Source organism: Phyllobates terribilis, unplaced genomic scaffold (genome assembly GCF_046119375.1).
Source record: "Phyllobates terribilis strain yellow unplaced genomic scaffold, ASM4611937v1 Scaffold_4__5_contigs__length_816908805, whole genome shotgun sequence".
Taxonomy (NCBI): Eukaryota; Metazoa; Chordata; class Amphibia; order Anura; family Dendrobatidae; genus Phyllobates; species Phyllobates terribilis.
Genome location: NW_027362764.1, coordinates 162,064,492 through 162,082,056, shown reverse-complemented (window position 1 = coordinate 162,082,056; position 17,565 = coordinate 162,064,492). Strand labels below are relative to the sequence as shown.

Genomic DNA, 17,565 nt, shown 5'->3' with positions numbered 1-17,565 from the left:
TGTTTCTTTAGACACGTTTTGCTGCCTTCAGTCTGAATCTACATTGTGCACAATCCAACAACAAGGAAAACCATTGCATGAAAAGACGTTTCCAAATTTTTGATCAGTACCGTACAGTGGGGAGAAAAAGTATTTAGTCAGCCACCAATTGTGCAAGTTCTCCCACTTAAAAAGATGAGAGAGGCCTGTAATTGACATCATAGGTAGACCTCAACTATGAGAGACAAAATGAGAAAACAAATCCTGAAAATCACATTGTCTGATTTGGAAAGAAAGTTTTTTAAAATTTTGGTGGAAAATAAGTATTTGGTCAATTACAAAAGTTCATCTCAATACTTTATTATATATCCTTTGTTGGCAAAGACAGAGGTCAAATGTTTTCTGTAAGTCTTCACAAGGTTGGCACACACTGTTGCTGGTATGTTCGCCCATTCCTCCATGCAGATCTCCTCTAGAGCAGTGATGTTTTGGGGCTGTCACTGGGCAACATGGACTTTCAACTCCCTCCAAAGGTTTTCTATAGGGTTTAGATCTGGAGACTGGCTAGGCCACTCCAGGACCTTGAAATGTTTCTAACCCAGCCACATTTTATCTTCAATGCCCTTGCTGATGGAAGGAGGTTTGCACTCCAAATCTCACGATACATGGCCCCATTCATTCTTTCATGTACACGGATCCGTCGTCCTGGTTCCTTGGCAGAGAAACAGCCCTAAAGCATGATATTGCCACCCCCATGCTTCACAGTAGGTATGGTGTTCTTTGGATGCAACTCAGCAATCTTTCTTCTCCAAAAACGATGAGTTGTGTTTTTAACCAAACAGTTCTACTTTGGTTTCATCTGACCTTATGACATTCTCCCAATACTCTTCTGGATCATCCAAATGCTCTCTAATAAATTCAGAAGGGCCTGGACATGTAATGGCTTAAGCAGGGGGACATGTCTGGCACTGCAGGATCTGAGTCCCTGGCGGCGTAGTGTGTTACTGATGGTAGCCTGTGTAACATTGGTCCCAGCTCTCTGCAGGTCATTCACTAGGTCCCCCCGTGTGGTTCTGGGATTTTTGCTCACCGTTCTGGAGATCATTTTTACCCCATGGGGTGAGATCTTGTATGGAACCCCAGATTGATGGAGATTATCAGTGGTCTTGTATGTCTTCCATTTTCTAATTATTGCTCCCACAGTTGATTTCTTCACACCAGGCTGCTTGCCTACTGCAGATTCAGTCTTCCCAGCCTGGTGCAGGGCTACAATTTTGATTCTGGTGTCCTTCGACAGCTCTTTGGTCTTCACCATAGTGGAGTTTGGAGTGTGACTGTTTGACGTTGCAGACAGGTGTCTTTTATACTGATAACAAGTTCAAACAGGTGCCAGTACTACAAGTAATGAGTGGAGGACAGAGGAGCCTTTTAAAGAAGAAGTTACAGGTCTGTGAGAGCAAGAAATCTTACTTGTTTGTAATTGACCAAATACTTATTTTTCACCAAAATTTGAAAAAAAATTTCTTTCCAAATCAGACAATGATTTTCAGGATTTGTTTTCTCATTTTGTCTCTCATAATTGAGGTCTACCTATGATGTCAATTACAGGCCTCTCATCTTTTTAAGTGGGAGAACTTGCACAATTGGTGGCTGACTAAATACTTTTTTCCCCACTGTATATAGTAGGATACAGAGAATTAATAGACTTAGACATATAGTTAAAAATATTAGTGGTGTCCCATCCATGATGTTGGAGCTTCATCTTAAGTGACATTTTTCCAAGATAGCAGGGAGCAACATTTTAGCAGACGTACCATTCACTCTCGTCCACCATCTGGTTAAGTATTTTTGAGTCAGTCAGCAAAGAATCCATGCTGTTAATGTAAACCAAGCTCATCTGAACTACAGGTGCATCTTACTAAATTAGAATATCATCAAAAAGTTAATTTATTTCAGTTCTTCAACACAAAAAGAGAAACTCATTATATAGAGTCATTATAAACAGAGTGATCTATTTCAAGTGTTTATTTCTGTTAATGTTGATGATTATGGTTTACAGCCAATGAAAACACAAAAGTCATTAACTCAGTAAATTAGAATAATTAACAAAAATCACCTACAAAGGGTTCCTAAGCGTTTGAAGAGGTCCCTTAGTCTGTTTCAGTAGGCTCCTCAATCATGGGGAAGACTACTGACTTGACAGATGTCCAGAAGGCAGTCATTGACACCAAATAAATGCAAAGTAAATTTTGCATTTCATTTGGAAATCAAGGTCCCAGAGTCTGAAGGAGAGCAGAGAGGCCACAATCCAAGCTGCTTGAGGTCTAGTGTGAAGTTTCCACAATCAGTGATGGTTTGGGGAGCCATGTCATCTGCTGGTGTAGGTTCACTGTGTTTTATCAAGACCAAAGTCAGCGCAGCCGTCTACCAGGAAATTTTAGAGCACGTCATGCTTCCCTCTGTTGACAAGCTTTTTGGAGATGGAAATTTCATTCTCCAGCAGGACTTGGCACCTGTCCACACTGCCAAAAGCACCAATACCTGGTTTACAAACAACAGTATCACTGTGCTTGATTGGCCAGCAAACTCACCTGACCTTAACCCCATAGAGAATCTATGGGGTATAGTCAAGAGGAAGATGAGAGACCCCAGACCCAACAATGCAGACGAGCTGAAGGCTGCTATCAAAGCAACCTGGGCTCCATAACACCTCAGCAGTGCCACAGGCTGATCGCACCCATGCCACGCTGCATTGATGTAGTAATTGATGCAAAAGGAGCCCTGACCAAGTATTGAGTGCATTTACTGAACATACATTTCAGTAGGCCAACATTTCAGATTTTAAAATCATTTTTCAAGCTGTTATAAAGTATTCTAATTTACTGAGATAATGACTTGTGTTTTCATTGGCTGTAAGCCATAATCATCAACATTAACAGAAATAAATACTTGAAATAGATCACTCTGTTTGTAATGACTATATAATATATGAGTTTCACTTTTTGTGTTGAAGAACTGAAATAAATGTACTTTTTGATGATATTCTAATTTAGTGAGATGCACCTGTATTTCTAGTTTCAAAGGAGAAAACTATCATAAGGCAGCTTCCTCCAAGTGCAATGACCCGCTGTCATGAACATCAATAGGTTTCTACGCTAGATTTCTCATGCCTGGCACATGAGATCTTTACAAAAAAAAAAAAGGTATGCTTTCTATTGGGGTACAAGCACATAACTCGATTTTACATAAGGAAGTAATGGTACGGCTAACTGCTTCCCTTTAACCCCTTCCTGACAAAGGATGTAGTAGTCTGGGCTTTCATAAGTTACCTGGATTTTGGCCGTATACTACAATGCTGTTGTAATGTGGAATATAGAATAAGGTTTCAATCACAGGGTCAAGTCCCTTATGGAGCTGAAAAAAATGTTTTTAAAAATACAAAAAAACCCGAAACAAATGTGATTGAAGTGTTGGTTAGGACACTAGGGGGCTCAGTACAGAAAGGATGGGAGATGATGGCTTACATCTATTTAGGACAAGTACACATCTGCAGTAAGGACTTGTTTTTTTTCTTCAATTATAGAAACAGAAAAAAAAAAAAAAAAACACATTACACAAAACAGAATTTATGTAGGGAATGGTTCCATCACAAAGGGCAAAAGGACACAACTAACTATAATGGTGTCAGTTTTCAATCATTTTTCCAGAATAAATATTTGTTATTGCAAAAATGACAATCTAGGATGGAGCCTGTGACAGATGTGTGCAGTGCCTTACAAAAATGGCATAGTACAAAACAGTTGCGCCACAGCGCCAGCAGTATAAATAAAGGGCTCCGTAAGACGCTTGCTAAGGTGTAAAGTTCCAGTCTCATTAAAGTTCTCTCTTCTGGCATTAGATCAGATGAACCTGGCTTAGGCTATGTTCACACATGGTTTTTTGTCGTCAATTTTCTGCAACAAAACCTGATCTTCAAGGGCATTTTGTTCAGGATTTGTATTGCAGTTTTGGTGATTTTTTGATGCGTTTTTTTCCACTATCCTTCTGCCTCTTTATGCATGTACATAAAGTTCTGTGAAAAAAAAAAGAACCCCATTCTATTTTGGCATAAAAAAAAAATGCTGAAAACGCTAATTCAAATTTGGATGCGTTGTTTTCACCACCCATTACTTCTTATGGGTGAAAAAAAGCTGAAATAAGTGACATGCTCTATTTTCCAAAAAAAACATGCAAGGCACAAAATCCTGAAAAAAATCCCCAAAAAAACCCCATGATGTGTGAACAGAGAATTCTGGTTTCTCATAGACATTGCTGGTACTGCAAAAGGCAGCTGAAAATTTGCATAAAAAAAACCTATCAAAAACCACGATGTGTGAACATAGCCTTAGGGTATGCGCACAGGACTTTTTTTCCCCAGGTGGATGACTCTTGGAACAACGCTCAAAAACGTTAAAAATAACGACTATATGCAAAGCAATTTCAAAACGACTTGCTATGCATATGTTTACGCTTTGAAAGCCATGAAGTGGCTAAAAAGTGACTTGACCATGATTCTGCAGCTTTCGTTTCCAGTCCGCCACTATTTTATATATAAAATTATATTATATATTCCAATTGCAAAGCCGCTGCAAAAACGATAAAGACGACACTTGAGGAAAACCACCTCCTGTGTTTTACTGAAGCTTCTTCTGTGCACATAACCCCCTTACACTGGAAACAGCAGTGCTTCTTTCATCAGCACTTTTATTTGGGGACCAGCGCAGGCACCACCATACCAATTCATCCACATGCAAAAACCGTGCAGACAGGCCTCCCATTGAGATTAACGTCCAGGTATTAGAAATTATAAATGAAATGCCACAGTCTAATAATTAAAATCAACATTTGCCCTCTGTTTAATGGTGGGTCGTTCTGAGCACATCAGAGAAATCTGGAACTATCCACCGCGGCCAATCACTAACTGCAGCGGTGAGACACCGCAGCCAATCACTAACTGCAGCGGTGAGACACCGCAGCCAATCACTAACTGCAGCGGTGAGACACCGCAGCCAATCACTAACTGCAGCGGTGAGACACCGCAGCCAATCACTAACTGCAGCGGTGAGACACCGCAGCCAATCACTAACTGCAGCGGTGAGACACCGCAGCCAATCACTAACTGCAGCGGTGAGACACCGCAGCCAAGGCTTTAAAACACAACAGGCCTGTGAAGTCTAGTAGAAACTGCACAATGCAGAACTAACAAATGATGCCCCAGACTTTCTATCTTGCAAGGAATAAAATGATTCAATACATCAGATAGTAGACTGATCATCCAAGACCTCATACAAACTTTTAATTTTTGTCATACATGAGAAAAATTTCCATCACTGCGCTGGATCAGATTTTCATAAGCGTGTCCATTTTTACTATCAGTTTTTCAAAGACCCATGATCATTGGATTTTGATCCGGGAATCTGATCAAAGATGGAGTGGTCTCTATTTGTGGACATGTGAACGGCTCCATAGATTATATAACAGGAACACAAAGGACGTCTGAATGAGACCCAACTCTGCTGTATCATAAGATGCCCAGTAAGTCAGCTGGCGCAGACTGACGTTTAGGAGCACAGCTCCTGCCATAGCGCTTCTGCTGCCAGTGATAGACAGATGACAGCTGCTGTCAGACACCGGTCCTGATGTGCCACCTGTACATCCTATAGAGGTGCCATATGGCACCCTCCACTCCAACGCAGGGGCATACAGTGAGAGCTCTCACCATGCCTTTTACTGCACTGCCCATAGGGCTTTATGAAAGTGCCCCCTATGCCTCAGAATACTGCACTGATCATAGGGCTTTATATAAGTGTCCCCCATACTGCACTGATCATTGGGCTTTATGTAAGTGCCTCACCGTACCTAAAGCCCTATGATCAGTGCAGTATGCTGAGGCATGGGGGGCACTCACATAAAGCTCTATGATCAGTGCAGTATGGTGAGGCATGGGGGGCACTCACATAAAGCCCTATTATCAATGCAGTATTGGGGGGCACTTACATAAAGCCCTATGATCAGTGCAGTAAGTGCCACCCAATACTGCACTGATCATAGGGCTTTACATGAGTGCCCCCCCATGCCTCAGCATTCTGCACTGATCATGGGGCTGTATGTGAGTGCCCCCCCATGCCTCAGCATTCTGCACTGATCATGGGGCTGTATGTGAGTGCCCCCCCCCCCATGCCTCAGCATTCCGCACTGATCATGGGGCTGTATGTGAGTGCCCCCCCCCCATGCCTCAGCATTCCGCACTGATCATGGGGCTGTATGTGAGTGCCCCCCCCCCCATGCCTAAGCATTCTGCACTGATCATGGGGCTGTATGTGAGTGCCCCCCCATGCCTCAGCATTCTGCACTGATCATGGGGCTGTATGTGAGTGCCCCCCCCATGCCTCAGCATTCTGCACTGATCATGGGGCTGTATGTGAGTGCCCCCCCCATGCCTCAGCATTCTGCACTGATCATGGGGCTGTATGTGAGTGCCCCCCCCATGCCTCAGCATTCGGCACTGATCATGGGGCTGTATGTGAGTGCCCCCCCATGCCTCAGCATTCGGCACTGATCATGGGGCTGTGAGTGCCCCCCCATGCCTCAGCATTCGGCACTGATCATGGGGCTGTATGCGAGTGCCCCCCCATGCCTCAGCATTCTGTACTGATCATGGGGCTGTATGCGAGTGCCCCCCATGCCTCAGCATTCTGTACTGATCATGGGGCTGTATGCGAGTGCCCCCCATGCCTCAGCATTCGGCACTGATCATGGGGCTGTATGCTTGTGCCCCCCATGCCTCAGCATTCGGCACTGATCATGGGGCTGTATGCTTGTGCCCCCCATGCCTCAGCATTCGGCACTGATCATGGGGCTGTATGCTTGTGCCCCCCATGCCTCAGCATTCGGCACGGATCATGGGGCTGTATGCTTGTGCCCCCCATGCCTCAGCATTCGGCACTGATCATGGGGCTGTATGCTTGTGCCCCCCATGCCTCAGCATTCGGCACGGATCATGGGGCTGTATGCTTGTGCCCCCCATGCCTCAGCATTCTGTACTGATCATGGGGCTGTATGCGAGTGCCCCCCATGCCTCAGCATTCTGTACTGATCATGGGGCTGTATGCGAGTGCCCCCCATGCCTCAGCATTCTGCACTGATCATGGGGCTGTATGCGAGTCCCCCCCATGCCTCAGCATTCTGCACTGATCATGGGGCTGTATGCGAGTCCCCCCCATGCCTCAGCATTCTGCACTGATCATGGGGCTGTATGCGAGTCCCCCCCCATGCCTCAGCATTCTGCACTGATCATGGGGCTGTATGCGAGTCCCCCCCCATGCCTCAGCATTCTGCACTGATCATGGGGCTGTATGTGAGTCCCCCCCATGCCTCAGCATTCTGCACTGATCATGGGGCTGTATGTGAGTGCCCCCCCATGCCTCAGCATTCTGCACTGATCATGGGGCTGTATGTGAGTGCCCCCCCATGCCTCAGCATTCTGCACTGATCATGGGGCTGTATGTGAGTGCCCCCCCATGCCTCAGCATTCTGCACTGATCATGGGGCTGTATGCGAGTCCCCCCCATGCCTCAGCATTCTGCACTGATCATGGGGCTGTATGCGAGTGCCCTCCATGCCTTAGCATCCAGCTGTCCTCCCCAGCAGGCACTACAGGTATCATGTAACTCTCCCCCAGACCTCTCCATTACGCAGGTCACTGCTCTCCATTCCCCATACACTGGGATCCGGGGAGAAATCATTCATGTTTTCCTCCAGTGCTACCCCCTCCTCCTCTGGAGGAAACCCGGGGAGAGGACGAGGGCTCCGCACTGAGCATGTCCTAGTGCCGGCCACTGACAGAGGCTGCCGGCAGTGACATGTATGACACCGGCAGTGACATGTATGACACCAGCCATGCCTCTGCACACACATGTACGTCCGCACTGCACAGGACACGAGGACAGCGCTGCACACAAATCACTGCGCTGCTGACCGGTGACAGCCACTCACCTCTGCCGGCCGCGCTGTCAGTCAGAAGAGAGGGGATAACGAGGAGAGCGGAGGGCCGTGCTCACACCTCCGATGCCGCCGCCGTTCTGTCACAGGATGACGGGCAGACACAAGGTAATAACCGCTCACATGTGACCCGCGAGCCTGCTGCTCCTCAGGAACTCTCTCTCGTGAGCACAGCCGGCGTCAGCGCAACTGTGAACGAGGAGCGCGTGCCCGAGAGAGCACGGGGAAGAGCCGGGCGGTTGCGCGCAAACTGTGCGCGCGCATCTTAGGGTCGCTGACGACACGTTTGGGCGGCAAAAAGTTACGTCAGTCAGAATTCAATAAGCTGCAGCCATCGCCAGCGCCAGCACACATCTCCTCCCCGCCCCCTCCGTGACTGGCCGCCGGGAACACCGGCCAGAGGCGCCGCGCTGCGGGAGAGCAGGGCATTGTTATGTCACTGTCATGTGGGAGCCAAAGGCAGAGCCCTGCAGATGTCCTGTACATGTGTGATAATAATGTCCTCAGTGTGATAATAATGTCCTCTACCTGTGTGTGATAATAATGTCCTCTACCTGTGTGTGATAATAATGTCCTCTACCTGTGTGATAATAATGTCCTCTACCTGTGTGTGATAATAATGTCCTCTACCTGTGTGATAATAATGTCATCTACCTGTGTGTGATAATAATGTCCTCCACACGTGTGTGATAATAATGTCCTCTACCTGTGTGATAATAATGTCCTCTACCTGTGTGATAATAATGTCCTCTACCTGTGTGTGATAATAATGTCCTCTACCTGTGTGTGATAATAATGTCCTCTACCTGTGTGTGATAATAATGTCCTCTACCTGTGTGTGATAATAATGTCCTCTACCTGTGTGATAATAATGTCCTCTACCTGTGTGTGATAATAATGTCCTCTACCTGTGTGTGATAATAATGTCCTCTACCTGTGTGTGATAATAATGTCCTCTACCTGTGTGTGATAATAATGTCCTCTACGCGTGTGATAATAATGTCCTCTACCTGTGTGTGATAATAATGTCCTCTACCTGTGTGTGATAATAATGTCCTCTACCTGTGTGTGATAATAATGTCCTCTACCTGTGTGATAATAATGTCCTCTACCTGTGTGATAATAATGTCCTCCACACGTGTATGATAATAATGTCCTCTACCTGTGTGTGATAATAATGTCCTCTATGCGTGTGATAATAATGTCCTCTACCTGTGTGTGATAATAATGTCCTCCACACGTGTGTGATAATAATGTCCTCTACCTGTGTGTGATAATAATGTCCTCTATGCGTGTGATAATAATGTCCTCTACCTGTGTGATAATAATGTCCTCCACACGTGTATGATAATAATGTCCTCTACCTGTGTGTGATAATAATGTCCTCTACCTGTGTGTGATAATAATGTCCTCCACACGTGTATGATAATAATGTCCTCCACACGTGTATGATAATAATGTCCTCTACCTGTGTGATAATAATGTCCTCTACCTGTGTGTGATAATAATGTCCTCTACCTGTGTGATAATAATGTCCTCTACCTGTTTGATAATAATGTCCTCTACATGTTTGATAATAATGTCCTCTACATGTGTGAGATAGCAATGTCCTCTACCTGTGTGATAATAATGTTCTGTACATGTATGATAATAATGTCCTCTCCCTGTGTGATAATAATGTTCTTTACCTGTGTGTGATTATAATATCCTCTACATGTGTGTGATAATAATGTCCTCTATGCGTGTGATAATAATGTGCTCTACATGTATGATAATAATGTCATCTACCTGTGTGTAATAATAATTTCCTCCACACGTGTGTGATAATAATTTCCTCCACACTTGTGTGATGATAATAGTATCCTCCACACACATACATGGTTATAATACCTCTGTGCTTTGTAAATCTGGAATGTGGTACACATACTTAACAGAAAAAGCATATTTGTCCTCCCAAGTTGTGCCGACTAGTACACCGTAGGGGGCTGATGTAATATGGAATCAGCAGGCATTCCACAAATTAACATACTCTACAACAAGGGTTAACTGGCAGTCTCACATGAAATAATGGCTCATGTCCCTTGACCTACTGAACAAAGGAACAATACGTCTGGCATAATTAAGAATAATTCACCTCGCACCAGTGGCCAGATTGACGCTGCGTCGTTGCACACACCACACACAGTATGATCATAGCCCAAGACACACAATAGTATGGACCCCACAGCCCCCACCTAGTATGATAATCTGACAAAACACACACACACACACACACACACACACACACACACACACACACACACACACACACACACACACACACACACACACACACACACACACACACACCCCCACCCCCAGCCTGATGTTCCCACAATACACATGTCTGGTAATGATGTCCTCCATACAGTTGTATGCAGGGCCGGCTCTAGGGTTATGTTGGCCCTAAGGCAATAGAGTTGCAGTGGGTACCTCTTCACTTTTTAGTTTTCTTTTTGCCTTCCAAGAGCTACGATGGTTTCCAATGTTTTTATTTTTCACTTGATAAAGTTGTATGAGGGTGTGCTTTTTATTTCTCAAGCCATAGTTTTTATCATTACCATTTTGGGAGCCTTACGCCTTTCTGTTGTTGTTTTTTTTATTCCTTTTATAGACAGGTGAAGTGACCATAAAAAAACTATTTTATACAGTACAGACCAAAAGTTTGGACACACCTTCTCATTTAAAGATTTTTCTGTATTTTCATAACTATGAAAAATGTACATTCACACTGAAGGCATCAAAACTATGAATTAACACATGTGGAATTATATACTTAACAAAAAAGTGTGAAACAACTGAAAATATGTCTTATATTCTAGGTTCTTCAAAGAAGCCACCTTTTGCTTTGATGACTGCTTTGCACACTCTTGGCATTCTCTTGATGAGCTTCAAGAGGTAGTCACCGGAAATGGTCTTCTAACAATCTTGAAGGAGTTCCCAGAGATGCTTAGCACTTGATGGCCCTTTTGCCTTCACTCTGCGGTCCAGCTCACCCCAAACCATCTCGATTGGGTTCAGGTCTGGTGACTGTGGAGGCCAGGTCATCTGGCATAGCACCCCATCACTCTCCTTCTTGGTCAAATAGTCCTTACACAGCCTGGAGGTGTGGTTGTGGTCATTGTCCTGTAGAAAAATAAACGCCAACCGGATGGAATAGCATGCCGCTGCAAGATGCTGTGGTAGCCATGTTGGTTCAGTATGCCTTCAATTTTGAATAAGTCCCCAACAATGTCACCAGCAAAGCACCATCACACCTCCTCCTCCATGCACCACAGTGGGAACCAGGCATGTAGAGTCCATCCGTTCACCTTTTCTGCATCGCACAAAGACACGGTGGTTGGAACCAAAGATCTCAAATTTGGACTCATCAGACCAAAGCACAGATTTCCACTAGTCTAATGTCCATTCCTTGTGTTCTTTAGCCCAAACAAGTCTCTTCTGCTTGTTGCCTGTCCTTAGCAGTGGTTTCCTAGCAGCTGTTTTACCATGAAGGCCTGCTGCACAAAGTCTCCTCTTAACAGTTGTTGTAGAGATGTGTCTGCTGCTAGAACTCTGTGTGGCATTGACCTGGTCTCTAATCTGAGCTGCTGTTAACCTGCGATTTCTGAGACTGGTGACTCGGATAAACTTATCCTCAGAAGCAGAAGTGACTCTTGGTCTTCCTTTCCTGGGGCGGTCCTCATGTGAGCCAGTTTCTTTGTAGCGCTTGATGGTTTTTGCAACTGCACTTAGGGACACTTTCAAAGTTTGCCCAATTTTTCAGACTGACTGACCTTCATTTCTTAAAGTAATGATGGCCACTCGTTTTTCTTTACTTAGCTGCTTTTTTCTTGCCATAATACAAATTCTAACAGTCTATTCAGTAGGACTATCAGCTGTGTATCCATCTGACTTCTGCACAACACAACTGATGGTCCCAACCCCACTTATAAGGCAAGAAATCCCACTTATTAAACCTGACAGGGCACACCTGTGAAGTGAAGACCATTTCCGGTGACTACCTCTTGAAGCTCATCAAGAGAATGCCAAGAGTGTGCAAAGCAGTCATCAAAGCAAAACGTGGCTACTTTGAAGAACCTAGAATATAAGACATATTTACCAGTACGTCCATCATAACGGCACGACAGGAGTTAAGTCCTCTGTTCCTCTAGTGACAGGAAACACATGAGAGGTTAAAAGCCCCCCCCCCCCTCATCACACCCTCAGTGTTTTTCCTGTCCCTAGCAGGACAGGACGCTATGGAGAGGTTCTCTGAAGATTGAAGTTACCTGAGAGCCAGGGGGATCGGGGGGGTCTGAAAACTCCCCTTCCTTCGGTCCAGAGGCTCTATGCTGATATCCCACTGCGGGGGTTCCTCAGCCAGAAAACCGCCGCTTGCTGCTGTATTCCTTGGAAAGGGGGTACTGAGCGTTGCACTGACCCGCCGGCGTTGTTCTGAAGGGCCGGCGTGTGCTCCACGGAGGAGCGCTGTGTACGGGAGCCAAGACTTCCGGCCGGGAGGCGGAGTCAGGAAAGCGGACATCCGCTTTGGGGAACGCACGCCACGTGGGCTTCTCCTTCTGGCGCCGGGAGGCGGGACTTCCGGCGCCCAGACCGCAGGTGCCCCGAGGTGGTGGTGAGCCTCCAGGGCACATTAGGAATGGCGGTTATCATTGGGGGCGTGGCTACCAACCTGGATCAGGTAAGACCCTATAAAAGGGTACACCTCAGCCACACACACTCTGACACCATGGAATCCAATCCTACATGGTCAGAAGCCCCTTCAGAATCCCTGGGCAGTGGGAGTATAGTCTCAGGCCCTTGCCTGGATAATTGAACCCTGTAATCCAGGACAGGTCTTTTATTAGCAATCTCCTGTGTCCCCTTTTTTCTGAATTAGGATAGGGGAGCTCAGAGGTCCGGATCGTCCTCCAAAAGATGTGTATCCTGTAACACTAAGCTTCAGGACTCATATAAAAAGAGGCTGTGTAAAGAATGTATAGCTGACGTTTTAAAAGAAGAAAAAGCTTTCTTTTTGACGAACATGAGATCTATGATCCATGAGGAGGTCCAGAACACAGTCTCGAGCCTTATACCTTCCCGTACGCAGCCAGGTGGGAGATGGAAGAGTTGTCTGAGGAAGGGGAATATTTAGACTCCGCATTAGAGCACAGTCTGGAAGAGGATAAGGATCGCTTCTCACAGTTACCCTCACAAGAGAGAAAAAAATGTCTTCTCTGCAGAACATACGGATGAGCTATTGAAATCCGTTAGACATACTATGAACTTGGAAGGCACTCAGGTCTCCCACTCCAGACAAGATAAAATGTTCGCGGGTCTAAGGACTCAGAGGAATAGAGTGTTCCCAGTAAATGAGTATCTAAAAGCTATGATTATGGAGGAATGGGAAGAAGTGGAAAAAAGACTCATTGTGCCAAGAGACTTTAAATCCCGTCTTCCTTTCAATCCGGAGGACATCAAACTTTGGGAGGAAATCCCTAAGGTAGATGTCCCAATAGCGAAAGTGGCTAAGAAAACGTCCATCCCCTTTGAAGATTTGTCTTGCCTCAAAGACGCAATGGATAGGAAGGCGGAGAGCATGCTCAAGAGGAGTTGGGAAGCCTCAGCAGCCATAATCAAATCTAATATCGCTGCCACTTCAGTGGCAAGATCCATGTGCCTCTGGTTGGACGATCTGTCAGATTAAATTAGGTCCGACTCCCCTGTAGAAATGCTATCAGACTCTCTTCCTATGTTAAACCTGGTGACACAATTCATGGCTGATGCCTCAGCCGAATCGGTCAGGTTCGCAGCTAGATGTAGTGTACTATCTAATACCGCTAGATGGGCAATATGGCTAAAAACATGGTCGGGTGATAGCCACTCAAAAAATAAGTTGTGCTCAATTCCTTTTTCGGGTACCCGGGTCTTTGGTCCAGTGTTGGACGAGATCCTAGAAAGAGCGTCCGACAAGAAAAAAGGGTTTCCCGAGGATAGGGTTAAAAGATACTGGCCCTTTTGTGGAACCCGTCGATCCCCTAAACGTGATTACAGGGGTATGGGTAAGACGGGGAGATGGTCTTACAGGAAGGGAGGAAAGGACAGAGCAGATCAGGTCGCCTCTGGAGCCCCAGCTAGACCATGACGCCATTGGAGTAGGGGGCCGGCTTCATTTCTTTCAGGACAAGTGGGCGTCCATTACAAAAAATCAATGGATCCTACGTTCCTTAGGGGAAGGTTAGAAAATAGACTTCTCCCATACTCCCCCTCGTTGTTTCCAAATCACTCGTCCTCGCTCCCCCATAGATCTCCGAAGTCTATGGCAGGATATATTAGTCCTTCAATCCCTACACGTGGTAAAACAGGTCCCCCCTTCAGAGCAGGGTTTAGGCCATTATTCCTCCCTCTTCTCGGTGTTAAAAGCCTCAGGCAAACGCCGTACGGTTATAAACCTCAAGCCCCTAAACCAGTGGGTGGAATACAAAAGGTTCAGAATGGAAACTATAAAAACCAGCATTCCATTGATAGAGAAGGGATCGGTAATGTGCACCCTAGACCTCAAGGATGCATATTACCATGTTCCAATTCACCCAAGTCACTAGCAATACCTAAGGTTCGCTCTAGAGCAAGAGGACACAGTACACCACTTTCATTTCACTTGCCTACCCTTCGGTCTATCCTCGGCCCCCCGAATATTCACAAAGGTTATGACAGAAGTAGCGGCCTTCTTAAGAACACAGAGGATTGTAATCATCCCTTACCTGGACGATATATTGTTGGTGGCAGAGTCAGAGTTTCTTCTCAGTCAACAAGATCATATGATCAAAACCCTGGAATATTTGGGGTGGAACATCAATTGGGAAAAATCAAGCCTCCATCCAAGTACTACAAAAGTATTTCTAGGGGTACTTTTAGATTCCAGTCTTCAGACGTCCTCCTTGCCCCAGGAAAAAAGAGAGGGATGTGGCCCAAAGAGATACAACACAGGTCGTCAAATTTCAGGGAGCTAAAGGCGGTCTGGGAAACTCTTCAAAGATGTCAACATTTGCTCAGGAAATCACGTAAAAGTTTTCTCAGACAACAGCACCATCATCTCTTTTCTTCATCGACAAGGAGGTCCAAGAGGGAAATGGTTACAATCCTTGGCAGAAAGAATTTTCCACTGGGCGGAGAGAATTGTTCTTTCAATATCGGCTATTCATCTAAGGGGGTCGGAAAATGTGGTAGCAGATTTTCTCAGCAGAGCAAGAGTTGATCCCTCAGATTGGGAGCTGAATCCAGATGTGTTTCATCAAATCATTCAACGATGGGGCACCCCGTTCATAGACCTGTTCGCGACAAGAAAAAAAACAGGAAGCTGCAGCGCTTTTTTTCCTTGGACCCAGCCGACAGCCCAGAAGGAATAGATGCCCTTTCTCAATCATGGGGAACAAAACTGGTGTACACTTTTCCTCCAGTCCCTCTCATCTCAAGAGTACTAACGAAAATCCAACGGGAGAGGGGAGCTCTTATTCTGATAGCGCCTTACTGGCCCAAAAAGAGCTGGTTCCCTCTGCTACACCGTATGTCGGTGGATCTCCCATTCAGACTCTTAGCCAGGAAAGATCTTCTATTGCAGGGTCCCTTGTTACATCTGAACATCCAATTCCTCCAACTGACAGCATGGAACAGTAGAGGCGGATCCTAGCCTCTAAGGGCCTTTCTCATCGAGTAATTACAACTCTACAAGCCTGTAGGAAACCAGTAACGTCAGCCATCTATTCTAGGATCTGGAAACAGTTCTGTAGCTTTGCAGGTCAGTCTGTGGGAAATTTGTCTCGCCCCAATATTCCAAAGGTACTGGATTTCCTCCAAGAGGGGTTTGATAAGGGTCTGAGGCCAAATACGTTAAAAGTTCATATCTCGGCCCTAAGTGCTTTTTTGGACTACTCCTTAATAGACCACCCATGGATATCAAGGTTCATAAAAGCAACTTCTCGTTTAAGACCCACGATAAGGAGTCTAGTACCGCCGTGGGATCTGAACCTGGTGTTGAGAGCTTTATGTAAGTCTCCCTTTGAACCCCTGGAAGAAACATCAGTAGACCTGCTCTCTATGAAATCAGCCTTTCTTGTGGCAGTTACTACAGCGAAGCGGGTAGGTGAGATCCAGGCTCTCTCCGTTCTAGACCCATAACTTAAGATTCTGGAGGACAGATTGGTTCTTAAACTGGATCCCCCCTTTCACCCTAAGGTGGTGTCCAGTACGAACCTGAATCAAGAAATAATACTGCCGTCTTTCTGCCAGTCTCCCAAAAATGAAAAGGAAAAATCCTTCCATACCTTGGACGTCAGGGGGGCAATTATTCGGTATATAGAAGTCACAGCCCCCTGGAGGAGAGACTCAAACCTTTTTCTGCAATTCTCGGGTGTGAATAAAGGCAAGAAAGCTAATAAACCGACTCTAGCAAGGTGGTTGACAAGGACTATCGCCCTCGCATATGAATCAGAGGGGAAGGATCCCCCAATTTCTCTTAAAGCTCATTCCACTTGAGCAATCTCCGCTTCTTGGGCCGAGAAAGCGGGAGCTTCAGTAGGCCAAATCTGCCAGGCAGCAACCTGGTCTAGTATATCAACATTCAGTAAACATAAATTGGATGTATTGTCCAGTCAACAATTAGCCTATGGCCGTAAAGTCCTTCAGACAGTAGTCCCGCCCTAAATGTTCCATTTTTTGATTTGGTATGTCTCCTGTCTTGCCGTTATGATGGACGTACTGGTAAAATAGGAATTATTCCTACCGTTAATTACGTTTACAGGAGTCCATCATAACGGCACCATATTTCCCTCCCCTGCTCTTGACACTAATGTGAATGTAACATTGGTATATGTATATAATAAAATAGAGTTGCATCTATCCTGGTTTAAATGATTAGTACAAACACTGAGGGTGTGATGGGGGGGCTTTTAACCTCTCATGTGTTTCCTGTCCCTAGAGGAACAGAGGACTTAACTTCTGTCGTGCCGTTATGATGGACTCCTGGAAACGTAATTAACGGTAGGAATAATTCTTATTTTTCAGTTGTTTCACACTTTTTTGTTAAGTATATAATTCCACATGTATTAATTCATAGTTTTGATGCCTTCAGTGTGAATGTACAATTTTCATAGTCATGAAAATACAGAAAAATCTTTAAATGAGAAGGTGTGTCGAAACTTTTGGTCTGTACTGTATATATATTTTTTTGGCATTCACCGTATGGGTCAGTTACACACACAGCAGTTCCAAATATGTAAAAAATATATATTTCGTAAATTTTAATTAATATCCAGGAAAAAAGAGTGATATCAACTTTTATATATATTTTTTTTCATTTCTTTTAATTTTTTTTTTTATTCCTTCTTGAGGACTTGAATCTGCGATTGCTTGTACGATACTTCAATAATGTAGTATTGCAGGGCTGGGCTTCATATGTGTGCAAACATGGAAGACTAAGGGGCTTTTGGCAGGTCCATGCGCTTGCCATGACAAGCACATTGGCAACTC

The 17,565-nt window shown here is 45.2% G+C and overlaps 1 protein-coding gene and 1 long non-coding RNA gene across 3 annotated transcripts in view; one reads left to right on the top strand and one right to left on the bottom strand.

Moving 5' to 3' along the window:
- PALS2 (protein associated with LIN7 2, MAGUK p55 family member) overlaps positions 1 to 8,258 on the bottom strand; it is a 170,369-nt gene extending 162,111 nt beyond the window's left edge. For both annotated transcript variants that reach the window (XM_073677868.1, XM_073677869.1), the window contains exon 1: positions 8,014 to 8,258. The gene's annotated coding sequence lies outside the window, so the exon portion shown is untranslated. The remainder of the gene's footprint in view (positions 1 to 8,013) is intronic.
- LOC141265148 (uncharacterized) overlaps positions 7,771 to 17,565 on the top strand; it is a 67,656-nt gene continuing 57,861 nt past the window's right edge. Inside the window, exon 1 of the long non-coding RNA XR_012320056.1 lies at positions 7,771 to 8,127. This is a non-coding gene — a long non-coding RNA (uncharacterized lncRNA). The remainder of the gene's footprint in view (positions 8,128 to 17,565) is intronic.